This window comes from Cheilinus undulatus, linkage group 4 (genome assembly GCF_018320785.1).
Source record: "Cheilinus undulatus linkage group 4, ASM1832078v1, whole genome shotgun sequence".
In the NCBI taxonomy this organism is placed as follows: Eukaryota; Metazoa; Chordata; class Actinopteri; order Labriformes; family Labridae; genus Cheilinus; species Cheilinus undulatus.
Genome location: NC_054868.1, coordinates 41217286 through 41244980, shown reverse-complemented (window position 1 = coordinate 41244980; position 27695 = coordinate 41217286). Strand labels below are relative to the sequence as shown.

Below are 27695 nucleotides of genomic sequence, written 5' to 3'. Positions count from 1 at the left end.
TTGGTTTGATGTGCGACCGTGTTAGCCAGTGACTCTCCTTCGTACGCGTCTGTGGTTGTCGTAGTTACAACAGATGCTGAAACACAAAGCATCGTAACCGATGCCTCTTGGTTTAGGCTTATTCTTATAATCTGATATACAAATTTGATATATCTGCCATTCAAACGCTAAATAAACAGACTTGTTAGGACCCTTTCCGATCTAAACGTCTGTTTTAACTACGACAACCACAGACGCAAATGAGTGAAAGTCACCAGTCGACACGGTCACTCCTTAAACCTTAACAGCAGCTTTAGTTTACACTTTAAGTTTTCAGGGGATATAAAGGAGCTTTTTATCTGTGAGTCACCTTTTCATTCAGCTTAAGTCGGAACATGCCTCGTGCCACACGTTGAATAAAGATGTTATAGGGTGCTGAAGAGTGACAGAAATCCAGGAGATAGGGTTGTCACTATACACAATATTTAAAGTATAATATCTGCGCCTACTGGTGAAAATCCTCTAAAACTAATACCTGGTTTTATACCAGAATACACAGAATTGCAACTTTCTTGTTGCCAGTTGTCAAAAGTTTCTTGTAAACTCCTGCACATCTCTCAACTTTCAGGAGCAATCGCTCTCTCTGCATGTGGTGTTTCAACTTGGATTTTTACTGGAGGCTGTGGTTTTTGTAGAACCATAACTGTTTAATCTTAAACTTAAATGTATAGTTCACTTTAATTGATGTAAAGAGGTGTTATTTTATGTTAGAAACTAGGGATGTAACAGTGTCGAAATCGCACCGTATGATAAGCAGTGGCCACTGCTGATGAAGACCTGAGTAGGTTTCAATGCGTCTGCTTTTCTCTTTTTCATTGCATATCTTTTCGAGGTGGCATTTTGCAAAGTGCCTCATTCTGTTTATCATGTTCCCCATCAAGTGTCACTGCAGTCTACTAATTTTTGCACATCAGATTTAAAAGTCACTGGAGCCTCTGCAAACTCAAAAACGTAAGTTGCTCAGGTCTCCCCATGGATTGGTTCTCCCTCGCCACTTGTAGCATCCACCATTTTCCATGGTTAGATCAAACCAGCAAGTGGAGTGCAAAGGATGATGGGTATGCAACTGTTGTCTGCTCCACTAAAAAAACATCTACACTTTTTGCCCTTAAGACCTACTGTTTGAAACTGTCTCATGTCCACAATGCACCAAGGTGCTTCTGTCACTGTAATACCACAATCTTGACAGCAGCGTTACATCTCTAATAGAAACAGGATCTCAGTTTAAAGTCTTCTGAGTTTTGCACATTGATATCGACCCAGGCAACACAGAGAAACCACATCACTTTTTTGCTCTCCCACTTTCTTATCTTCTGTAAAATCTATTCTTTGTGTTCTCAACATCAAATAAAAGGTTTGCCTCTCCACTGACTGAGGTAGAAAAAAGTCTTCCTCACACTAAACTTGATTCAGCTGTATTTTAGTACATCCAGGTGGTATATTCAAGAAGGATAAGATTTTATCATGGTCTCAGATACAGAGATGGGATGTTTAAATGTGCTGCACTTTACTGTACTACACTTCACTCACTTGTAACCTGAGATTGACCCCATCCCTTCAGTGTAGCCGTAGGCACACAGACCCAAGTCTGAAACAGTTCATTACACATCACACTACCCTGGACTTATTTGATCATATGGTGTCCTTTTCTTGTCTTAAAGTTAAATCTAATGTAAACATCTTCGTTTGTCCTAGTTAAGCCTGATTCAGGTTCTTGTTTTTAGTGTGTCTACATCATGGTTTGAAAGGAGAAGTGGCCATTATATCTACTCTCCAGGAGGATACTGCTACTTCCACACTCCACCTGCTAATGAACAGCACCCACTTGACCTCTCAGGTCTGAGTTGATTCTTGGTGAGGAGATGGCTCATGGTTCTGAAGTCTAAAAGGATAATAAGTGACCTACATACATAATACCTTTTTTAGTCACACAATAGTAAGTCAACTAGGGGACACATGGTAACAAAGAAAAATATAATAAACCTCAGTTAGTCATTTTGAATAATCTCTTTAAATTTCAGTTGTGTTTTATTATACGTAGCTGTCTGTTGTCTGCTTTGTTTAGCTCTTATGTTTTGAATTGCCTAGTATTCCTCTTAGTGAAGTGAAGTTTCTCCCTCTTAAGGCCTCAAATTGAGTTGTATGATATCTTCCTGTGCTACACTCTTAACACATTTTTCTCTATACTGCAGAGATTTGGGGTAACTTTGAAAATAAGGAAAGGAAAGAGCAAGAGATCCTCTTGGTGGTTCAATTTCTATTTCCAGCTGTGTCTTCAGGTACGATGTCACATAACGGTTTTGTCTCGACACGACATCCACCACCAGTAATAAACAGTAGAAAGCTCTGTCTCACAGATCACAAAAGTGTGACTGAGAGGTGTTTTTCTTTTGCACACGATCTTTGTAATGCACAGAGCTTAACCACAGAACCCGACTGCTGACACACCTTCAGTAGACAGATACTTCTCTGTTTACCATTCAGATTACATCCACAGCAACTACAGCAAGGCTTTTCTTTACACTTTAGAATGCTTTCTGAATGGAGAGGAAAAACAGTTGTGGCATGCTTTCAACAAAAGCTGAACACACAAAACATAAGTGTAGGATACATTTCAGTGTTGTTTTTAAAAAAAAATACATTCAATTTGATTCTCCCTTTCAGTGTAAATGTTAAAGCAACAAAAATTTGCTCTGAGGAAACTTGTGCAACAGTTAAAATTGTCTGAACAGCCAGCAGCTTTTACAATTATACAATTTATACTGCATTTGTGACTATTTTTAGAAATTTTAATTGTAGAGTTAGTATGGTTTCAGATAGTACTATAGATCTTGATTGTTATAATGTGCAAACACAGAATGTGTGCATGTATGAATTAAACATTAAGTCACAGTCTCTAAAAATAAGTCTGTTTATGTGCTGTAAAGCTGACAGAAGAGAGCAGCTCTGTTTGCCAGAGTTCACTCAGTTCAGTGAGACGTCTAGTTGTATGAAGCTTTAATGTTGAAAAATATACAGAACAAGACTGCATGTAAAGTAATGGTTATAGAAATCTGTGATTTTTGTAGGTCAAGTTGGCAATCTATAATGAGTTGGGGGTCTTTGCAGCATGTTTTGTATTGAAGATTAATATTTTGATCATTTTAGCTGTTATGGCGTGTCTCATTATTCATTCTGATGGTGTGGACATGCAAGCAATTGATGAATTTTCTTTGTAGTGTTATGAATGTTTCGCCATCAAAGATTTTCCAGCATAGAGGACTGATTGTGTAGTTTCTGCTGTGATGTATGATGGCATAGTCACAGGACTGTGGAACTGATCAACAAGACAAGTAGGATAAACATATGAACTTTTGTAAAGAATTTAGCCTTTCCATGTATAAATGGTCTTCTGTGTGGCAGCTCCTCTAATTAACTAGAGAAAAGGCAGCTTTAGCAGAGTACACACCACTGATCAGGGCAATTTAAATCCAGATTCTTTTTGATTTAACTAAACTAAGCAAGCCACAATTTCTTGATGGTTCTAAAGATCATCTTGCCAGATTTTCCCTGTGGTATACATCTGTATCTGTAGAAATTAGCCCTCATTATTGGTAGTGGAAGTTAGGAACATTTCTGCCATTATTTACAACCAATATGCTGTAAATCAGCAGTAAAATAAGCCATGTGTATGAATACGTTTGTAAAGTTTTATTACCAGACCAGCCAGATTTTCTGTTTCATTTATGTATTACATGGAGTTATTTCCTGTCTATCTGGAGAACCTCCCATACAAAGCATCTGGGAAGGGCAGGACTTCCCAGGTAATTCTCAGATGGTGATTGGACGAAAGTTCTGTCATGTTAATTTCAGGCAATCACAGTGATAAGACAAAATGAGGTGGTGGACCAGCACAGCTCTGGTACCTGAGCTCTACAGGTTAAAGCTACCCTTTGTGAATTAATGGCAAAGCTTCTGAATAAAATTCATGCCAAAGCAGGTCAGGAGACATGCAAAAACATCTCTGCACAGACAAGCTTTTGGTGTTGTTTTTTGTTCATGTTTTACTATGGAAATGTGGTCAAGTTCTGATTAAAAAAGCCACTGTTCTACAGCTACATCCAAGCTAATTGCTACCATGGCAGCAGCTATTGGAAACACAGACAAACCCCGTCTGTAAGGATCCCGAAGTCATGCCAAAGCAGGCCAGGAGAAGGGCGAAAACATCTTTTCTGTCACGAAAAGCTTTCAGTATAGCAGTTTTTGACAAAACTGCTGCTGTGGCTACATCTGAGCTAATCACTCCACCTGCAGCCATTGTTTATACCCACTCACTGACCCCTGTCCCCCTGAACTATCACAGACATCTTTTCTGTCATGGAAAAGCTTTCAATATCGTTCTTTGCTCTTTGTTTAGTAAAGAAATGTGGCCCAGTTCAATAGAACTGCTGCTACACTATCAGTACACTGGCGTCAGCCATTACTACCTGCTTCCAGTGCAACTAAACCCCACCCATAGCTGCCACCTCATTTTCCTCAAATGATGCTGATTGGTCAGGTCTGTTTTCAGACTGGGAACAATCGTTTCAGATTGAAGCTTTGCAAGATGGATCTGCCTGATGACAGGCATAGAATCTGGCCAGTGCATCTGCTTGGTGAGGTTAACTAAACTTGTCTTTAGGAATGGTGAAGGGTAAGCCTGGGCTGGACAGCTGAGCATGCTCTCAATTGCTTCTCATGTGAACAAAAATGCCATCCAGTGGGTATGTGAGCTGAAGAAGAAAGCACACTGACCACAGTAAATCATTTTATGCCAATCTCCACCTGGTACTGCAGCATGTTCAACCCATGTTTACAGTCTCCATGACTTAACCCATCCTTTTTCTTTGAAAACAAGTTTCAGTTAAAAGAAATCCAAAAACTCTAATTGCCAGTCCTTCCTGCCTGTTGTTGGCCATGTTTGTTTACTCTGAAGCCACATAAGAGGCTGGGAGATTTTGCAAGATTTCTAGTTTTTCAAGTCCAGACACTGGTTGGAATCTGTTGGCGTATGGTGTGCTGTTTTGGTCACCTCATTTCTCTCCACACACTCAAAGTAGAAAAAAACCTGTTAAATCTATCATTATTTGCCGTCATGTGTGAGGTCTCACATCTTCAACATCTGTTAACCGCTTGAAAGTCTTTTAGAGTGTGTTGCAGGCTTTACTGTCTTCACAGCAGGTTTTTTATCACCCATAACTTGTATTTGTAGTCCATATGCCCTCTATGGATCCCTTTGAAAGGCATTGTATGAGATAGAAATGTTCCCCCTTCTCCAGAGCTGAGGCAGCTTGAATAAGTGTGGATTACAGAATACAAGCACAAAGAGAGGCAGACAATATTGAGACAAGAATGAAATCTTTTGGATCAGTATGTTGAAATGCAGTTTTCTGGCTGTGGTTTTTGCTGTAAGGCCTCGGAGAGCGGGCGATGAGGGGTATCCTCGTCTTTGTTTGCAGAAAGCAGCACATTCCCACAGTCCTGACTGTTGCTGTGAAGCTGACCTCAGGGCCTTCCTAAAACCATTCTCATATGGACAGTGAGATTTCCTGCCTTTGAAGCCTCAATTGACAAAACATGAAGTGAAGGGAGCAAGATCGATTACAAAGGATGCCAGGAGAGAGGAATGCTTCAGGTGTTTCACAGTCTTGACTCCAAGACTCTTAGTAGCGTAATGCTTTATTATTCAAAACAATCCAAAGAACATGTGGAGTCTGTGTGTTTCAACAAGCCTTAAAACTGTTACTGATAATGATGTGATTAAACTTGTTTTGTGGTATTTGGCTGATAAGATATTCCCTTTAGACAACCACAGAGACAACCATCTGATTTAAACCCATTTGTGAAACCCATCATGTGTAGAGGGAAAATGGGAATTGTGGCCATCTATGAAATTTCCAGATTTATTGACTCATCTCCTGATTTAGAAATCCCAGAGCCATTTACTCTGCTGCAGACATGTTTATCGTTATTAGGTTTACCGTTCTGTAGTTTTTAAGCTAAATAAGGAAACGTTTAGCAGGAAACACGAGGATTAATTGTTTATTGAGGCCAATTTGAATCTCCCTTTATCAGATCATTGTCCTTTTTCTTCCTTAGCTGCCTCACTGTTTCTCACAGAGGATAACAACACGACAAGCATCAGAAACAGAGACTTGCTTTTGGAATCAGCTCACTACAAACTTAGTGCAAATGAAATGATTCACGATGAGTTAATGTCAGAAAACTGAGGATTTGTTTCACAAAGGAAATGGTTCAGCAGCAGTTTCAGTAGGAGAGGCATACACTTAAAATCAAATAAAAGAGCTACAAAAATCCACAAAACCAAAATATGCACAAAATACAACCAAGATGCTTGAGATAAGTGCTGAACGTTAGCGAATCAGCGATAGGACCTCGAACTAAATGTTTGCCTTCTTTTAGTCTGTTTTTTAGTTCTGTTAAATTAAATAACTTGAACACGCAACAGAATAAACACACAGATTTTTTTCCCCCAAAAATGAAAATTATATTTTTTATGCTTTTACTTTGCCTCCCTCCTTACAAACACACATAAACACTTTAAGATCATACTAATGACAACAGCCTGGGGATATTTGAATGAAAGACTCTTACAGTGGGATTCTGCTTTTATTACATCCTCTTGCAATTATTTCATCCCAGAGGAGCCTCAAGTAAGCCTCAGCCAATAAAGTTTTTGATATTATGATAATTTAGAAATATTTATCACTCACGTATTCAACAAGCTAACGTTGGTTCGTTACTGCTTGTTGTCAGACTGACCCACACTCGCGGACGGACGCACAAACTCTCCTCTCTGTCACACATACACAGACACACACCCAACAGCTCCTGTTACCCCGTGACTGCAGCTCGCGCTTCTCCTTCCTCTCTACCGTTTTAGCGGACATTTAGAACGCAAAGTGAGGCAAATATCATGGATTAGATGAACGCCTGACAGTCCATCGCTGTTGTTTTTATCCAGTCTCATACCATAACAGAAACGAAACTAAAGTTCCGCCTGAGTTTTTATGAAAACGAGCTGTTTTTTGGTCGCTAGCGTCTCATCTCCATCACAAGACACATGATGAATATAACTACTCAAGTTTACCGCTAATCACTGGATTATAATCAGGGAAGTACTAAACTAAGTGAAAGTAAAGTTTATCAGCCGTCCGTGTTTGACGACAGAAAGGAAGCTTAGACTCCGGTGTTCATTTTTCAAAATTAAGTTATTTGCAGAGCAGTGTCACCTTTCAGGATTACAGTTTCAAACTCCTGTGGTACGTAAACGTGCACAAATATAGACTATATGTTTATATGGATCCATTCATACAGTATAATTTACATTTTTAACATTTGATAAAAAAGATTATAATTCTGAAGGCATGGCGGCTTTTATTTTGGCATGGTGATGCGCCACGATCAACTACATGTAGGGGAAGCCCTGGATTTTATAACTGAACTGTGACAGTAGTTAAATAGATGGACATGCAACATGCTTTTAAGCTATGTTAAATCATGCTAAATTAAGACAGTTTTCTCCATGTTCTCTTAGCTTTAGATTAGTTTACTAGTCTAAGTTTTTGTTTAATCTACAGGGAAATTAAAGGCTAGTAGCATCCCCTGGTAAGGATCTAAATCAGTGGTTCTCAACTGGTTGGGACACGTGACCCACCACCAACTCAAGGAGAATTACAACCCAAATTTTTGAGATTTTTTTGGTCAATCAGACGTATAAAAATATAGAGCTGAGACAGTGCAAAATGTGTGACAAAATAATGAAACGGGACAAAACATACATGATTTATAGAGTCTCATAGACAAGTTGGCACATTTTTTTCCCCAGGCACACATCTGTGACCCACTGAAAAGGGCTTTGTGACCCACTTTTGGGTCCCTACCCACCAGTTGAGAACCACAGATCTAAATGAGTTTTAAATGTGTATGATGCACCAATGTGATATTGTTGCAGATGCAGTAATGTACTATTCCCCTTCAAAGAGAATTCCTCTGACTAGAGTAAAAGGAGGTGGTGTGAGTGTGGACGTTAAAGTTTCTTCTCACATTTGGAATATCTTGAGTCAACAATGATGGCAGGGACCATCTGGCTGATGTTCTTAGTTGTAGAGGAGAAGACTCGGTTGAGGACTCAAGAAAGACTCTTCTGTGCAGACGTTGATTACTTTGGTTGCTTTTTACACTAAGAGTGCAGTCTGATTAGAACGGGCAGCCATCCAGGCTCTTAAGGACCCCAAACAGTGCTGAGTGAAAGATACTGAGACATTTGGATAATGACGGAGTCGTGACATGATTCGTGATTTCATGAGAATCCTCAATCTTGAGGGAAAAGAAGGAGCATTAAGACACAGGTTCAGATGAGTTTGGTGACTTTTTCAGGAAGGAGGATTTAGACTGTTGAGGGTTTAAAATAAGAACGGTAGATTCAGCACCGTTTCAGCCACAGAGTTTGAATTTCAAGAACAAACTGAAAGTGGGAAGTGTATTGACGTCACTCTTGCCAAATGTATTTTAGCTAAACTTTCAGATTATTTGTATTTTGTTTAACAGTGTCAGAAAAAAATGGAGTTGTTTGGGGCATGTCTAACAGATATGTAAAAATGTGGATGTAGGATTATTTGTGATGAAAATAACCATCAAAGGAGAAAATCAGGGCTAAATATAGATTGTAGAGACTTATTTACAGGTGTCAGTGAACAGGGAAATCTAAAGGGAAATGAAACAGGCCTCATAAGCATAAAGAGAAGAAGCAGAAAATGAGTTGAGAGACTTTACCGATGAAGTCCTGCCCGCAGTCAACATTGTGTGTGGGCAGAGGCACTTTGGAGAAAGAGATTGGGAGAGATCAATGAAAGGAAATGAAAGGGCTTTTCTGTGGAGAGGTCCAAGTCACCTTGAAGAAAGAGGGATCTCCAATCTCCTGTTTCACTTTTTTTTTCTCTTTTAACAAAGTCAAAGTTAGACTTTGGGGCAACAGCAGCAGCAGCAGTAAGACAGGCAGACTAAAGGAAGGGCAGCGAGTGAGTCATGTGTTTGGATATTATAACACTTAAAGTTACCACGATGCCAGAATTTTAAACTTTGGTATGATGATACTACAATCAAACAATATCAGTCCTGTTTGAATACCAAGACAAATAAGATAGCAGCACAAGGCATCAAGTATCTTGAACTTTCAATGATGGTTGCAAGCTAACTCATGCACTCTGTCCAAATTGCACAAGAACATTAGCAATATTTCTGCGACAAATGTTGCCAATTCGATAACACAACTTGCACCAGTGGTCAAGACCCACAGTCACCTCCTTAAAGGAAAATTGCGACCCCCAGATGGAGCAAAATATACAGCTAAACAAAAACTGAACAAAACTTTGGGAGGACATGCATGCAAGCATGTTATTTCCATTAGTGTTGTCATGATAATGTAGATTTTGGTTGCTTTTTAAAGATCTTGTGAAATTAAGACGTTTTCATGGGAAGCCCAGTTTTCTTCAAATATTTCTATGCAAGATAACAGGATAAAAACGTCAAAATTTCAAGAAAGGAACAAAATGTACTCCTTGTTCAGCAAATTGGAGTAAAATAAGATATATGGAAACATGTCTGCCTAGGCTAACTTCAGTACATCCTAGGTACTTGTACACTTTTTTCCACTTTTTTCCCACTGAAAACCACTCAATGACCCACTTTTGGGTCCCGACCCACCAGTTGAGAACCACGGTTTAGACAGTGTGCTCTCCTTTTGCAGCAGCTTTTGGATAAAAATGAGACTTGAGTGTTTTCTGGTGCGCTGGTACCTTTCAGTGCTTTTCATCCTGTGTAGCATCAAGTTTCATCTCCAAGTCTGACTGTATTTATGAGTGATGAAGTGTTGACAATAGGGATGCGTACTGAATTCGGTACTTTTATAGGTACTGAGCGAATTCCTTTGGTACCCCCGAGTACCGATTCACGTAAAATCAAACGGTACCATGTTTCGGTACCTAAACGCAACCTTTTGACTGCAAGAGAGTGGAAGAGTAGCCATTTTTTCATGCCAGACGTGAACGCGGCATTGCACACACGTGAGTAATGACGTCAGCAGCAGCTCACTGAATCAACAAAACAAGCATGGCTAATAGAAAGCAGTCGGAGGTAGCGCCTTATATTTCAAAATACGATGCAGGTTACGCTGCAGTATATGTGACTTGAAGTTTATGGTTTACCACGGTAAAACTTCTAATCTGAGGAAGCAGTGTGATGATTAATGATTCAGATCAGCTCCAGCTGTTTCCTTCTGCCCCCTCCCTCCCTCTCTCTCTCTCGTACCGAATCCTCACTTTAAACACTGTGATTTGCCCATTTATCATGTGGAAATCAACCACGGAAATATACTAGATAAAAGGATAGGTTTGTTCACTGGATTAAGGCACGGTGCGGACTGCCTAGTGCTCTCCATTTCTCCAACTTGGCACAGCTGGTGCTGTATGATGCTCTCTGTCAGGGTGGATGGATCCAGAGTAATTTTGAAGGAGTGACATAGACCACAGGCTCATCCTCGCTGCTTATTTTCATCACAGAATGAAACAATTTGCCACTTTCTGTTAACTTTTTGCAGTAAATACAAATGTAACGTAATGGACCCTGTGTGTGACGTTTATGTGTGGACGGGCGCATGATTGATGAGAGAGGAGCAGACTCTGCTCTTACCAGGGAAAGATGACGTCTTAGTTTTGTTGGAAAAGAACTGCATGAGGAAGGAAGATGTTCAGTACATGTAGTTCATGGTTGAGGAAGTAGTTTGCTTACTTTCATTTGTAATACTTTAATTAGTAAAATTTTATACCTTTATTTATGTATTTATTTAGTTATTTTGACTCCATACTGTATTGTTCATTTGTTTTAAACTTATTCTCCCTCCATGGACCCCAATTAATTTTTTTAAAACACTTGTGATGCTACATTACAAATGGTGTGCGATGTTGTTTTGATTTATTTGATATTTGATTGCTTTTTGATATTTAAAATTCAGAAGTATGAGGTTATATAACATTTATTATTGCATATTATTCTCACTCAAAAGTACCGAAAATGGGTACTGTTGTGTACCGGTACCGTACCGGTTCAAATGTGAAAGGTACCCATCCCTAGTTGACAATTTCCAGATCCTTGTCATAGCACAGATACACTGTTTTTAAACATGTGCACCTGAAAGTTTCTAGAAAATGTCAGGAGCTTTGTTTTGACATTTGGGTTGCTCTTCCAAGGCAATGGAAAGGGAAAATACTGGAAAGCTGGCAGGAAAAATGCCCGGTAAAGTCTGGATGAAAGATTCTGCTGTTTATGTTCACACATGCAGCTCATCTAGAAATATTCTGAAAATCGGTGCATTTGCGAAAAAGGGGATGTGTTGGTTCCCTATCTCCCCTTCGAACAGAGAAGAGTCAAATATCTCTGAACAGCTCCCCTACAGCCACATTGTTTAAAAGATTAAAAACACTGGACTGTTATTTTTAAAACTTCAGTCCCAAACACACATGTACTCTAGCAAACCAGTGCACACTCAAAGCAGTGAGAACAATAGGCAGAGCAAATCTTTATCTTATATCTGCAGAACTTTCAGTCTCTGTTTCTGGGAGATTAGCTGGTGAAAGCCAACAGTAACATGGCGACACCTGTGATAGCCTATGAAATAGGGATGAAAAAGAAACAGGATTATTACATTCTGAGCAATTTTCATTGCCTTTATGAAGGAAAAAACAGTTTCATTATCCATGATAGTACTCCTGAAGTTGTGCCGGTATCTCAGTAGCTACAGATTAGCTATGGGGGAAAAAACCAGGAGAGTAAAACAGTGTTATCTTGATTTGTGTGCTACAATTATTGCATATCTTGCACCAGACATTGGCATTTCAATAATAAAAAAATTCAGGGCTCTAAACAGATTTCTTTGGCAGTTTGACTCAGTGTCACTACGTCCTGACCCCTCATGACCAGGGTTGGGTATCATTTGGGCTTTTTTCTAATATCTGTACAAAAATCAATAATTTTAAAATGTACTGGTGCCTAAACAGTGTCAGAATCTATACTTTTAAGAGAGAGAAAAAGGATGTTTTATCAGCTATTACAGCAGAATTACTGAATCACTGGCTGTATAAACCGTGTAAATCTTTTCCCCCCTGCTGATCATGGTTTAAAAGAATAAATAAAAAAATTTCTCACCACTAGAGCTAAAATGTGGGGTAGGAACATATTAAGGAGGGCAGTGTTTTCAGATGATTATCAGATCATGCTCTGCAGAGTGCAGCCTTTATTAAAATCCATTTTTGAAGTGATGCTTAGGGATGTTTTTTTTTCTTTAAACAGTTTTGTGTTAAGTTATTGTGCCATGGTGAAAGTTTTCTGCATTTTTCTCTTTGTATCTCTACATCTTCATATTTTCCTTTATGTGATTATACACCTACATATTTTGATTCATGCATTTGTTTTCCCTTCTTCCATTCAGTGCAATCCTCAGACTCAAAACAAATTGGTCTTTAGCTTTAAATTTCTTTTGTTTGATTTTTTTTTTCCACAGTTTGATGTCTTATTTCTCCACATCTTTTCTGCCATCACCAGTCATTTGTTGTTTACCCTGTTTTTTAAAAAAATGCTTCCTTAATGGGTTTGACTTCACTCTGAGGGTTGAGTGGAGATTTACAGGCGTCTACAGCAGAGCGTGGGTGTTTTCTGCGGTTGTGAATGGCCCTCTGCTCTGTATCTGTGAGGCACGAGGAGTGCGTTAATAATTCAGTGCTGTGCCATGTAGCTCAGAGTTTGGTTAATGAACAGGGGGAGGAATCTCCCAGGCATATCGCTTTGATGTGTGAACGCTGTGTGACAGTGCGGGGACAAGAGGAAGACAAAACAAGTTAATAGGGATGCTATTACTATTTTAAATTACGTAGTGGAAAACGATGAAGGATTTGAGGATGAGTGGATAAAAAATACTGACGGAGGGTTCTACTTTATCTTTGACCATGAGAGACTGTCTTTGTTTGCGTCTGAAAATGCTTGCTTAAACACAATGAGCATTCATAGATGAAAAATGAATTTTAACAGTTTATATGTTGTAAAATATAATCAGCTTTTAGCAGGTGTTTCAGAGCTGCTGCTTTCTTGTGCAACTCGCCTCTCCAAACGTGTCTCCCACTCCCACTTCTGCTACAATAAATAAGCTGTTTTTGCTGCTGCTTCTTTTAGCTTCAGACTTTAGACAAACTTTAGAGCAGACGGTGGTTTGCTCGAGGTAGGACGCTGCTAAAGTAAACCTGTTCCAGACAACAAAATAACCTTTTTTGAAAATGAACTGCTCCCTCTTATTGGTGCTACAGATGGAGGCTTGTTGGTGGCTGATTTGTGTCTGAAGCCAAATCTTTTGTTTTATGAACAACTCTGATTTTCTAAGTCAAAGTTAAGAGTATTCCAAAACTTTATCTTTGAATTAATTGATAAAGAAGTCTTACATTATGTGAATGATTTTGTATTACTAAGCCAATTAGTGACTTACTTATAACAGTGCATTTGAAGAGTGTTTTCCAGGGAAGCAGATTTAGCTCAGTTGATGACGAAGGGGTCCCTTCGCCAACGGCTAAAGCCTCTGGCTCACTGGTCACTGATTCGACTTCCTTATTCTTGCTCTTAAATTTTTGTCTTTCTTGAGCTTTTCCTGTCAAATAAAAGTCGGAAAATTGTACCAAAGTAATTGTTCTTAGATATAATTGGCAATTATTTATTGGCTGGTTGTTAACTAGAAAGGAATTGCTTACACTTTTGTTCATGGAGTAGATTATAATCCTTAGAAAATGAAGTATCAGACTGTAAAAAGAGCTGAAGGACTCTGCAGATGAAGATAATCATCGTTAATGTCACCACAATAGGCAAGCTCCTTCTCATTGGTTTTACTTTTAACATACTTTGATTCATTTTAGGCTGTAGTCATTAAGGCAAACTTTGACTGCTCAGTCTGTATCTGCTCCTCACATTTCACACCAACACTAAAGGGCAGTCAGGTAAAAACCAAACATCTGTTTGTGACTGTGTAGTTAACATGAAGCTCTCTCGTCTCTAAGTTTGATGTCTGTATTAACTCAACATGGGCTATTCTGTCTGTCTGACTGTGGCTTTAATATGAGCCACAGTGACAACGGCCCAAACAACAGTTTAGAGGTGTTTTAGCTCATGATGCCTTCGTCTTGAGTCCATGATGATTCAAAGTGGGATCAGAGAAGCTGTTATAGACAGTGAGGCCGACTGTAGTACGATGGTCACTGTTAGAACTAAGTTAAATCAATGATAGACGTGGTACTTCTGACACACACTTCACATTAAAAGTCAGCTGTTGTTATTTTTTCTTCAAGTGCTTTTATTGTGAATGCCCACATCAGAAAATGTGCTTTCAGCAGCTTTTTTTTGTCCATTTTTTTGTTTGAAAACTTGACAGTTGTTACTTCTCGCTGAATTTAGTCCCTAGATATGTCCTGTTTGGTTGAATCATTGGCTTTTTACTTTTTTGAAGTGATTTTGTTTGTAGATTTTTACTTCTACATATTTACTTTTTTATTCCGTTTTGCATTTTATTTATCCTAAATCAAATCTACATTAGCCACAGGCCTCTGGTTAGAACAAACAGACTTTGTCTGGGCACCTTTTCGCTCTTTGACAGGTCAGCACCTGTTTATGTTTACATTCAACCATCCACCTGCAGCACCGGCCACACCTTTCCAAAAGGAAGCTGTCTGGGAGCGGCCTTGGAGGCAATGAGCCCAGTGCATTCTGGGAGTTAGAGTATTGAACCCTTTAATTGACCTTTGTCATGGAATATCTCAGGCTATGAAGCATCTATTTCAGAATTTTTTTCATCTCTACACTGTGTAGCCATAGTAGAATTATCACAAGCCAGTATCTCTACCAGTAAATTTTTCCTTTAAGTTCCTCAACTTCCATATTTTCTAACAAACACAAACAATGAACCATTCTATATTACAACCAACACAATTTTAGATATAAAGGGTTGAGCAATTTTAAAAATAAAGAAAAACTTCAATTTTGACCTGTTTTGCAAATTGGATGTGAACTGTTGTATTTAAGAGAGTGATCATTTCTATATCATTCTCATATTTGATAAGAAAAATGTATAAAAATGAAGAAAGTAGGATTTTTTGTAGCCTTTTTTTTTAAATAGCACTTGAATGATTACATAATAATGCATAGCATCTCTGCTGCAAAAAAGTTTTTTTGGTGATTTGATCTAATGTTCGATTAGCCTTAATTGTTGCTATTATTTTTTACAGTGCAATGAAGTTTCAAATATTATTTAAAAAAAATCATTGTTACCACCTTTATTTCTGTTTTTATTTTTATTTCTATTGTTATTTTTATTAGTGACATGGTTTGCTAATGTCAGAATGCACACATTCATTGTAACAAGATAGTATGTAACATCAGTTTAACAAGGTTAACCAATAATAAATTTGCAGGTCTGGATGTTGAGAAGAAACCTTAGGAACCAGGAGACATCGCTGCCTGTGTCCTCTGCTCTCCATCTGACTGCAGCACACGTTAGCATTAATGTTTGCATTTGTTGAGCTACTAAACGGAGCTGATAAAACATCTTTGCCGACTTTAGTAAGCCCGGATAGAGGCTTTGACAGAGACATGCAGTGTACAGACTTGCAATCCTGCACCTTTCTGTAAATTTGTGGCGATGTGTTTCTAAGTTCTTGAGTTGGTAACAACTGTGAAAAAATGAAAAACATGGTCTTCCTCAGCACCACTGCTTTGTTTGTATTCACCAACGCTCACTCTTTCTACAAGACTAACCACGGTTGGCTGTGCACTTTCTCCCTGCAATTTTCTGACCAATGAGATTTGATTGGATGGGAACTTGATGACCATTTAATCAACCTACTGGGTGCCAGTTTAGTTCAGTAAATTGAGGCTGTAGTCCATGGCGCGTTGGATTCCTGGTCTCGGGGCATGTTTGGTGCATGTCTTCGTCACTCTTCCCCTCAGTGTCTCTCTTCAGTTGTCCTATTAAATAAAGGTGAAAAGCCCACCTCAGTGTTTATTAAAAACATTGAGGTTTGTCTTGTGGAAACTTTGGTGCAATGCCACTGAGTTTATGTGAATAAGTATCATTTGTTACAACCTCAGTCCCTTGAGATGTCTCATGTTTTTACAACATAACCAGGTTTAAACTGTGAATATAAGTTGCCACCCAGCATACAGAGCCCTCTCCAGCCTTGGTTTAAGTTTCTGTAAGAGAGTGCACATACTGTGGGGCTCTTTGCTCAGACCTTTTCCATCTTTGCCTTAACACAATTGCATCTCTTCACCACCACCCACGACTTATTCCCTCTCAAATGCCCACCAGTCCTTCTCTGAGACTGCAGCAGAGGTACAGGATGAAAAACCGTTTGAAAGGAGGCCTCTCCCAGCAGAGGTCCTGTTGGCATGGAAACGGCCGTCTTTGTGAATGTAGGCTTCCCTTACACGCCTCGTCGGAGGTTTCCCACTGTCTCCTGGTCCAAGAAAACCCTTTTGTAACAAGTAAACCTTAAACAGACCAACAGACTGAGGTTTCTGTTAGTTTTATAATACTCCCTGTTATTTTCTAGTATTGATTGTTTAGAAGGGACTGTGATTGTTTTACTGAAAGTCTGTTCTTCTTTTTGTGAACACTGAAGAGCTTTCATTCATTTGCTGTTGACACAAACTAATGGGAAGAATGGAGACAAGTTTAACTGCATCGCAAAGATTGCTGGATCATGCAGAGTTCTTATTCCTATCTTAATTAGTTTGACACATTTAGTACAAGTGTTAAACAGCTGCCTAAGCTATCATCCATATTTGACATTAAATGGTCTTGAGCTTGTTTAATGCTTTTCTAGCTGTCTGAGTACTCGAAGCTCCTTCAAACACAACAGATCATACCTACCCACGTATTCCATTCACACCCCGTTGGTGGTGGCTGCTACGTAAAGTGTCCATCAATATTAAAGACCATTCATATGCATTCACATATCAACTTTGGTTCCAGCATCTTGCCCAAGGACACATCAACAAGAGCTGGAGCAACAGCTTGGGAGTCAAACCCTTGGGGCCCTGACCTTCCAGTTAAGAGATAACCGACTCTGAGCCTCAGCCACCCCATGAGCTCACTCACATGATGTAGAAGCCGAGCCGCTGGTCTGTGCGTCTGAACTCCTGTTATCAGCCTTTGCGACTGCCATGTTTTACAACTTACAGTGCCTTTCTTTTTTAGTGGGGTTTCAGAAATGTGAGATTTCCCCACAAAAAGAGGATGTTTTTTATTTACTGCTCCAATAAATTCTTAAGCAGAGTCGGTCACAGTGAGCGGCAGTGGATGAGGTTGTACCACCATCTGTTTCAAAGGTGTTAAGCTGAATGCATTAAATGGTATCACTGGGGTTGAGAGGAGCCAACAGTCTGGTGGGGATCCACCCTGGTTGTGACAGTGTCCAGGTTCTTTTGTCTGTTTTTTAGTTTTTGCTCATTTTGAGATTCTGTTGGTGAGTTTAAACAGACTAGAGTGCTGTTAGCACCTTTTAAGTTTATACTCCCATGATGGGGTCTTTGTTGATCATCTTCTTTCTGATTTGGTAGATGTTGCTAAACTCATATAATTTGCTTAGATCCATTCCTTTTTATGCAAAGGCTGCATTGAGGTAATTCTTGTCGCAGTCATGTCACAATCAATGCTGAACCATCCTTGATGACTAGTAGATGTGTGTTGGGTTTTGCAATTTAATGAGCTTTACTCAAAGACTTGGGAGATTTTTCTGATTGTTGCAAAATCATACATATAAGTCATATTTTTGCAGAGGAACATAAAAAGAATTGACCAGTTCGACCAGTGAAAGAGTAAACTACCATTTGTTGTTGATAAAAAAAGGGGTTGGAAATGAATCAAAGATTAGGTTGATAGATGGATTTTTTATTGATCCCAAATTAAATTTACAGACTGTGTTGTAACAAAAATGTCTTTGCTTCTAGATTCACCTCTGAATCCAAGTATTGTTGCTGCTCTTAGTGCCCATATGGAGGGAAATGTCTGATGGCTACAATCAATGAGCATCTCATCAGACAGGGTCAAAGAGATTAAAGAGGTCAGTCAATGGTTGTCTTAAACTGGGATGCAAAGTAATGAGTGTTTTGTTTTCTTTGCAGTCAGACAGCTAATTTGTCTAAATGAGTACATCAGAAGACATTCAAGGAAACCATCTGGTTCCTGTACTCTGCAGACCAGGACACAAAACAGCTGGCCTAACTGCTGATCTTCAGACTTAGTTTAATTAACAAAAAAGCAAAGTCACTGTTGGATTTTGTCTTTAGCCCTTTTTACACCTACTTTCCTAAAATGTTCTGGGTTTTTTAGGGTAACCTACCCTCCCAAAATGCCACGTGCTTTTTCACACTTGTCCGAATTAGAAAGTTTCTTCCAGTTGACCTGAGGCAAAAGGAGACAAATGCGCTCCATTCACACTTGCAGAAATTCCTGAAAATTTCCAGAATTTACCTGGTTGATCAATGCACACATCTGTTTTTTTTAATCCCTGACTTAGACCTTAATTTCCCTGCTAGCCTCCTAGCATTTCACCCTCTCTTTCACATATGCAACCCTGAAAATTTCTGAAAAAATTTAGTGTAACCTACCCAGAAAATGTAACCTTACAAGCAGATGGATTTGCCAGAATCCATGTCGTCATCAGGCAAATCCATCTTACGGAGCTCCAATCTGCACCGTTTGTACCAGACCCAAAGACATCTGGTCAGGCAGTGTTGTTTGAGGAGAACGAGGTAGTAGCTACTGGCAGGGTTTAGTTGTATTGGAAGCTGTTAGTAATGGCTGCCACTGGTGGCAATGTGACGTTTAGCTCAGACGTAGCTGTAGAAATGTAGCAGTTTTACAGACCAGCCAACCTGTATGCATTTTGTGTAGCAGGTATGCAATTTGACATGTAAATATGCTGGTACGACTCGCCTCTCTAAACTATGCAAAAGGCTGTGGACATGTGAATTCTGTGGGAAATGTGCTGTGCTGTACTCAAGTCTGACAGCAGGATGCAGCAGCATGGGGAACCACTTTCAACCAATTATGCAGAGTATCGGAGAATAACGAGTCTGCCAAACCTACAGCGTTATACCCCTGCTCCTCCTGCCCTGTGCCTCCCTCCCCGTTCCCCTACTTGCTGTAGCTGGCGGTTATAAAGGTAAACTGTGCGTGAGTGGACCTGCCAACTTTTGGTAAATGTGAACCGTTAATAACGCTATGTTCACTGTGAAAGTGGCATTTCAGATAGGGGAATAAGCACTGACATTCAAGATGAAAAAGTGAAACAAAAATCATAGATTTTTCTAGCAAATCTATCGATCTTGTTTCCTTAATGACCCCAATGTGCTATTGAAGATAAAAAAGAAAGAAATTAGTGGGAGCCGTGCATCTGTGTGTGTGTGTGTGTGTGTGTGTGTGTGTGTATTACAGGTGTGTTTGTGTGTGTGTGTATTACAGGTGTGTTTGTGTGTGTGTATTACACCCTATATAAGAATAAGAATAACTTTATTGATCCCCAGCCACATGACACAAGTGGTACTCAAAATATTTTGCCAAGATAGGCAGGTCTGGTTTTATTTGAATTGTGCCACATTTCTTTGTTAAAACAAAAGCAAAGAGCCACACTGTTAGCTTCTCTTGGTGGAGAAGACTTTCTCACTCTTTTCCTGACCGCCTACGGCACAAGTTTAATCCAGCCCCTCCTGCTTTCTATGGGAGGTTTCTCAGATGAATGTGAAACATAGCCAATGGATATATGCAGTGGATGTATGGAGCTGTTGATTCTGGCATGTCAGGTTACGGAAATTACCTGATTTACTGTTTTCAACTGTCCTCTGTAAATTAAGGACAGTTTCAGGAGTTTTGTGCGAGTGTAAATAGGGCTTAGGAAGACTTTGAGCTGTGAGGGACAAGTGTGAACATCTAGTCAGGAATTTTCTGATTTGCGCTGTGAACCCTGAGGTCCCCTGAGGTGTGAAATAATGCACTAATCATGAAAGAATATAGTGGTGTTGCACATCAAATTAAACAGCAGAACCTGGGCCACAAGACTATAAAAACCTTTTTTACGTGCCCCAAACACAACTCAAATAACAGCTAAATGAATTATGACATATCAAACTCCATACTCATATGTTGTACTATGGTCTGATAAAGGTTTAGAGCTGCAGCTGCATCATTTTCAAAGGGATATTCATCCTGAAAATGCTTTCTTTTTTTTTTAGGTGAACCTACATTTTTAAAATTTTTGCCATGTGCCATCTTCATTTACTCTTCACCAGTATCACATATACTCATATTAACACATCTCAATAAATCTCACAAGTGTTCCCTTTACTATGGCACCAAAATTATTCAAATAGACCTTGTGGTTGCAGAGATATACCCATTTTATTGTGGGTATGCAATTTTCGAACAGAAACTTAAAAAACAGAAAAATAGGCAAAGTGTTCAAAGGGTTAAGTAACTGTATGTTTGAAAAGGCTATAAGTCTGGCTGAAAAATGTGCCTGTTTATGTTCACATACACACACAGACAAATTTTGAAAGTTTCAAAAGATTGGTTAATTTTTGAACAGCGCTTTTGTCTTTCCCCCCGCCACCCTGGAGTCTAGAGTTGGTACACTCTTTGTTGTCTGTTCTTGAAGCTGTTTCAAAATTCTCTGTAAAAGAAACTGTGATTAAAAGCTTTCTCTACTTGTTAGGGAAATAGGCAATGGGGAATTTTCTGCATAAATATGCACTTTAATTTCATAAAAGGTGGCCAGACAAGAAAGCATAAACCAGTACAAAACTAGGCAGCAAAGTCCCAAACATAGTTTGTCAGGTAATTTTCCACATCACCTCTTCATGGTGGAGTTTTACCAGCATAGAAACGAAGTGGAAATCACTGTAGCTTGAAGTTATGTAGATCAACAGTTCTGTGGCCCACATTTCTCTTTTCTTCTAGATGAATTATTTACTGTTTATCAAATTTAAAGTAGGTTGGTCGCTCTAAAATGCATCTGATGTAAACTGATGCCAACTAGAGACAAATGCACGTATGTATTTGGGTCTGATGCTCAAAATAAAAAATGATTTTGATAGAAGATGGATTTTTTTTGTCCTGCTTGCTACATATTTTACCCCATAAATAAGCTTTTTACGCAGTTCCTTCTAGATCAAAGTTTAATAATAGACTATTTTGGTGTGATAGAGAATTCAAGGCACTATGAGAATGTGTTGCATTGTCATGGTAGGATATCCTCCCTCAGACTTGACCTGGGTGGCTTTCCGCCGGGGGGATGCAGGCAGCTGGCAGCTCAGTTAAAGTGCCTTTAAGTCTATTAGAGAGGATAATCCTAGAAGGAGAGTTCAACTGAACAGAAGGAGCAGGCGGACAGCCTGTCAATTCACTTTCCTCACTTTTACTGTCCGATTATAACCCGTTTCGATGCAGCTAATCGTTCTCCAGCACATGGCTGCCATATGCTTTCTTCATTACTCCCTGAAAAGAAAGATGACTTCTTTAAACAAGTCATAAAAATAGGGAAAATAACAATCACGTGTGCTGCATGACCTCAAAGTTGATACTCTCATCCAAACAGAGTTGCTCTGAACGATCTCTTAGGTGGCTCTTTCTGACATTACAAGATGAAAGTTAACAGACGCGTTTTGTTTACTCCTCAGCCCTCTCTGTATCTCTGATAACTCACGTTTTTTTTCTCACCTTTGTTGCTCTCTCTGCATTTTCTCTATAGCCTCCCACCTCCTAACTTCACTGCCCCTGGCTCAGTCTGTGGCTCAGCATCACTTCAAAGGGAAGGTCTGCCGAGCTGCAGATAACACGCCGTACCCCCAAGCAGCAGCAAAGCTCAACCAGAGCCCCTACGCAGTCCCTCCACTGACAGGTTTGGCCCCTCCTCTGTCTCCTATGTCTTGTAGAGAAACTGTTTTTGCTACTCCTGTCTCTCTGCTGATGTTTGTAGTGCTTTTTTTCCCCTCTCTTGTTGCTCTCTCGCTGCATTTTCCATTGTTCTGGTCAGCCCCGGGCTTAAATGCACACTCAAATTGCATTGTTGACATGCAGCATTTGTATGAACTCACAGAAGCTGAAGAGATAAAAGGAAAGAGTAACTTGTTGGTATTTTCTCAGAAGCAGTATTATGGCCCATATCATAGGAGGAGTCCTATATGTTCTCCTAGAATGCTAAAGGTTATGTTCAGTGGGATGCAGACACGATAATAATTTACCATGCAGTTTTGATTCCTACAAAGTGTTGTCATTTGTGACATATAAATCTGGCTTTTTAGCAAAGACATAGTGCTTTTATCTTTTGCTTCAATTTGGTGTTGTGGTCTCAATTTTTAAAAAACATTTTGCCACAAATTTGTTAGCGATGCCTTTTTTTTAGATCTTTGCCATTATCTGATTTGCTGATATCTCCAAATTAATTTTAATTCTTACATACTGATATTCAAATATATTTTCAGACCTAAAGTTGTACATATGGCCAATACTGACAGCCAATCAGCCAGTATTTACAGCCGATATATGGGTCGTATGTAATAGCCAAAATTCTAATTTCTGCCTATATTGACTTTTTTTAAGCAAATGCTTGCTGATACAGATGTCATGCTGATAATATCATGCATCCTTAAATTTTCATAATGCATGTTGTTACAGACTAAGTAAATAAATAAAGACACATCTACTAACCCTTCCATTAAGTGCATTAAAGAAAAGGGACAGTAGGAAGAAAGGACTGGTTTTCATGACAGGAGAAACAAGCAAGGTAAGCTCACCTGCACACTGGTCAGCTGGGCCTCCAGCTTTGATCACTCGAGAACCCAAGCTTCGTTGGTGTTCAGTTGTAGTTTGGTTGGGTTTTAACAGCATCTTCTCATCCTCTCACTGGCAACCATCTACCTGTGTCTTGTGATGTCATTTAAAGGTGACATAGCAGCAGCAGCTTCGTGTGCACTGCTGGCGTGGTGCATTTAAAACCATCAGACAATCCAGTCACGTTTCAACCCAGGTTAACCCACTGTTTATTTGAAATAGTGAAAACCAGTCCAAAACAATTTACAACATTGAGAAGAAGACGAAGAAGAGGGATGAGACATTGTTTATCAAGTAGGGCGGGATGACGCAATAAAAAAAAATCTCAATTTTTTTCACACCAAGCAATATTCACAATTTTGATAGATTATCTTGTGTGATTTATATTGCAACATATACATTAGAAGTAGAGAGGTAAATTATTACTTTTGGCCTTTCTGTTGAATGTAGAAGGATATTTTTGTGGCTAAGGGAAATTAAAGTGCTTAAATAGTTAGATGTACAAAGCTATGAAAGAAGCACTCTGTTTTATGAGTTATGCTGACCTGCTCAAATGCATATGTGTATTTATTGTTCAGGATAGGGCAGAAAAGCAAGTTGATGCACAAATAATCCAAAGATTTTCTTTCTGAAAAGAAGTTTCTAACCACCTGAGGGGAGCAGCCAAGGAATATTTAAATTTTCATGTTTTAAATCTAGATTTTCTATGAGTAGGATTAATCAGTAAAATTGATGAAAATTGAAAGTATCAGCTGATCCACTAGTCCTTACCAAGTGTAGAATACATGGTGCTAATATTTGGTGTAAATGGTTCATACATAATAGAGAAAGAATGATGTAAGAAAACTGCTATATTTTGAAGAACAAGGTAAGATGCGAGCTCATTAGTAATTGCTAAGAAGAAGTCAGGAATAGGATGTAAAATGATGTCATTCAGAGAAAACTAGAGTTGGAAAAAGACTGAAACGGATAGAAAACTCTTTTTTAAGACACCCCTGAACTGTTGGCAAAACAAGTAAAGGCTAAAATTTTATCAGAAGCCAGTATGTAGAACAAAAGATGACTCGCATTTAAAAACCTTTAAGTCATGAAGCCTTTAGTCTGACTCACAGGATGTAGACTGTAAATATATGTCTGCTAAAAGTAACTATCCTCAGACAGAGCTCTCCTCCCTTGATACTATCTGACTGCTACAGATCTCAAAGCTCTTGTCCCTAAATAAAACAACAACTGCTGAAATGAAACATGCAGTAAAGCAGGCTTTGGATCTTGGTTCCTTATGTTGTACATGTTCTGCTTGGGGGTTTGTTTTCTGGGGATTTCGTCACCTAAATACCCTTCTCACCTCCCCTCCTCTTCAAATGTCTCACTCAAACAAGTTCCATATGAAACTTTTCTATAGAAGTACTGTATCTAAATCTCAGGCTTATCTAAACCCAGACAGTTGTGATTGGTTTAAGGAAAAACAAACAACCAGAGCGCTCTTTGTGAATTATGTACTGTCAGCCCATTTTTCAGGACCCATCTGCAAAATCATGAAGCTAGCTTCATTTAGTCTTATCTCCTGTTTTAGAGTCATAGTCACAATTCTTTGGCTTGATATCGCGATCATAATTTTGAGACTTCATTACTTGTCTCTTATTTATTACCTCCGCCAAGGAGGTTATGTGATCGAGTGGGTTTGTTTGTTAGTTTGTTTGTTCGTTTGTTAGTTTGTTAGCAACATAACTCAAATAGTCATGGACAGATTTTCATGAAATTTTCAGGAAATGTCAGAAATGGCATAAAGAAGAACTGATTAGATTTTGGGACTGATCTGGATCACCGTCTGGATCCAGGAATTTTTTAAAGGATTCTGTACTATTGGGAGATAGGGCTAATGGCAGAGGTCTGCGCTCTCTGAGTGCTGCTCTAGTTTAATTAAAAGATTGTTTGGGGGGCATTTTTGCCTTTATTTTGAGAGGCACAGGAAAAGGCAGTGGTGATGTGGATTTGTTTTGCAATATTTGACAAAAATCACTGAAATAATTACCACATATGACAAAAACACCTATTGACAAAATGAGTGCAACATTATGTTTTTGTGAGTGAAAATAACACTGCATAGGTCTTCTTTTTCTGGTAACACAGGGGTTTATTGTTCATTGTGTTCACGTGTTTGTCATCATATCTTTATATAGCCCATAAACCAGCTTACATACGTTTAGTAAGGACTCAAACATCTAAAAGCTTTTGCTAGATCAGCCATGGCAGCTTTGAGAGCCACTGAGCTTTCATCTGAACATGTCCTAAAGGACATTGATCTGAGTTGGGTACTTTTCACAAGTTCCATTTTATAAGTTCCTCCTAATCAGTTCCATTAAGGCTTCCTCATAACTGAGCATCCTGCCTTTTATTATTGCTCTTTTGCCTTCTTATTGTTGCACATTTGTACACTGGACCTGACCATTTCACCTGCTTTTATTTTGTTTTATTGCTGCTATTTACCTCTTTTAGTATTGCACTGATTGCAGGTTGCACACTCACTTTTGTTGTGCATGATACAGCAATAATAAATATATTCTTTTTTATCATATTCTTAAAGCTCTATTATCTGGGGGGCTTTTGCCTTCATTTGAAGAGGACAGGACAGTGCATAACGTTGGAATTAAGGGAGAGAGAGTGGAGAATGAGATGTGGGAAAGGAACCACAGGTTGGATATGAACCTTGTGCTGTTCGCTTGGAAGATCAGCTTCCATACATTGGGCACAACCCAATCACTAGCAGGCCACGCCTCCCTGTACACAGACTACACACAGTGCAAAGGGACTCATCACCTGAGGGGGGCCTCGGTTTGAGCATCTTTTCTTTTTCTCCCTCTGTACATCAGACCGATGTTTAAATTTGGTCAAGGTAGCATATACACCAAACATAACCTTTACCTGGGCGTCACACACTGGTGAATTAACACTCGAGTTATCTATGTTTGGAGATTCGTGCCATACGTGATCAATTAAGTCCCTGCAGTGTCCGCTCACTCTACCTCTCTCTTCCTCTTATACACACTCGCTGCACAGAAACTCTCATCATGTCACGTTGTTCTGCAATTTATCTTGTCAAATGTCATTCCACCATTGTTTAATTTAACATTTAACTTTCTCACGTACATCAGCTGTTTTAAAACTCAGATTGTAGGGGAAAACAAACAATAACAATGTATGCTTTAGTCAGTCTAAACCTTGGGTCATCGCTCATCACTTAGGCCAGTTAATACCTGTTAACTCATTCTTGATCTGCAGCAACTTGTGCTGCAAAAATATCAACGCTAATTCTGTGATGCTGTAAAAAATGATTAAAATATAAAATCAGGCATGCTTTCACATGCAGTGAATTTTAGAAATTTTTGATACAGCTTTTCAGAGTGAAAATCTCAAACCCAGTGGTGAAAATGTGTCAGCTTTGGTATCAGATTACTCTGAGTACAACACCAACAAAAAGACAGCACAATATTACTCATATCATAGTCACTGTCACCCTGCATTTATCATCATCACCCTCTTTAAAGTCATATCAGTTTTCATCAACGGCAACCGTGCCAACGACAAACCAGAAAAGGTAACTATTAATCAGTCAGAGTTGTTGTAAATCTCCACAGAGCCACAAAAAGACGATCTGCCACCAGCTTTACAAAGACACTCTTGCTCTACTCTTTAATTAAGCCTGCCTCCTCTCATTAGTTTCTGTTGTTCTTTGTAACGTCTGATCCTCATGATTGAAATATGTGCTAGTTTGCTGTGGGGTTATTTTTTTTTTAAAGCTCAGACTCACAGCTGGACATTGTGTCATGATTGGGATGGTCAGGTCTCTGCTGATCGGTGTAGAAAGCTCCTGGATTTGAAAGAAGAAGCTGTTGAGAAGGTGGGGTCAGAGAGGAAATGAAGCTGCATTCCAGCAGTGATTTATGAAGTGTCTTTCACTCTCTCTGTACTGCTGGCTTGTTCACTGCTGCTCCACACAGCTCCCTCTGACTACAGTAGAACCAGACCCATCTCAGCACACTCGACTAAAGGAAATTGTTAGCTGATGTAAGAGCAAAGTCAACCGAATGGTAAGCATTCCCATTTTAAGACTTGGGTTTCATTCAGCGAGAAAAATACAGTGAATCAAGCTGTCATGTGGACCAGACTTTGGAGTATTACTACCAAACTTCTGAATGAGTCATGCCTAGAGCATGAGTTACTGCGACTAGATGAGGCCTGTTTTTTCATTGATATTTAAGAGATCAGCCTGAGCTGCTTTGTGAAAACATGTCAACCAGACTGGGCTCGAAGATCACACCTGCAAAAGGAATTGAAGACATTTTTGTTATAAATTTCTGTCATTACAACATCATGTAGTCTAAAATATGGCTGGGTGATATGGGCCAGCGATCATAATGCTATATTTTCTAGCTGAGTTGGTATATTGCTGTCTTTTTTCTGCAAGTAATAACGAAAACGAAGTCAGTCTAAGTCACATCCATGAGGATTAAAGGCCAGATGCCACGTGATTTCTGTTATTAGAAGCCGGAGGTAATAAAACCTTCCGGACCAGCGTTGTCATACAGGACAAGAAATAAAACAGTTTATTAAATGTTAAATAACTGTTGAACCATAAATCATAGCCTCTTACTTTTTTCCTCTTGAAGCCAGCCATTGTCGTCCCATTGATGCTATCCATGCC

General features: G+C 39.2%; 1 protein-coding gene across 4 annotated transcripts in view; it reads left to right on the top strand.

Moving 5' to 3' along the window:
- The window catches only part of fbxw7 (F-box and WD repeat domain containing 7), a 201159-nt gene that overhangs the window by 930 nt on the left and 172534 nt on the right, over nt 1-27695 (top strand). Inside the window, exons 2-5 of one of the 4 annotated variants that reach the window (XM_041784881.1) lie at nt 1764-1893; nt 2232-2318; nt 18115-18227; nt 21912-22061. The gene's annotated coding sequence lies outside the window, so the exon portion shown is untranslated. The remainder of the gene's footprint in view (nt 1-1763; nt 1894-2231; nt 2319-18114; nt 18228-21911; nt 22062-27695) is intronic. The other 3 variants (XM_041784882.1, XM_041784878.1, XM_041784880.1) reach the window with 3 other exon arrangements.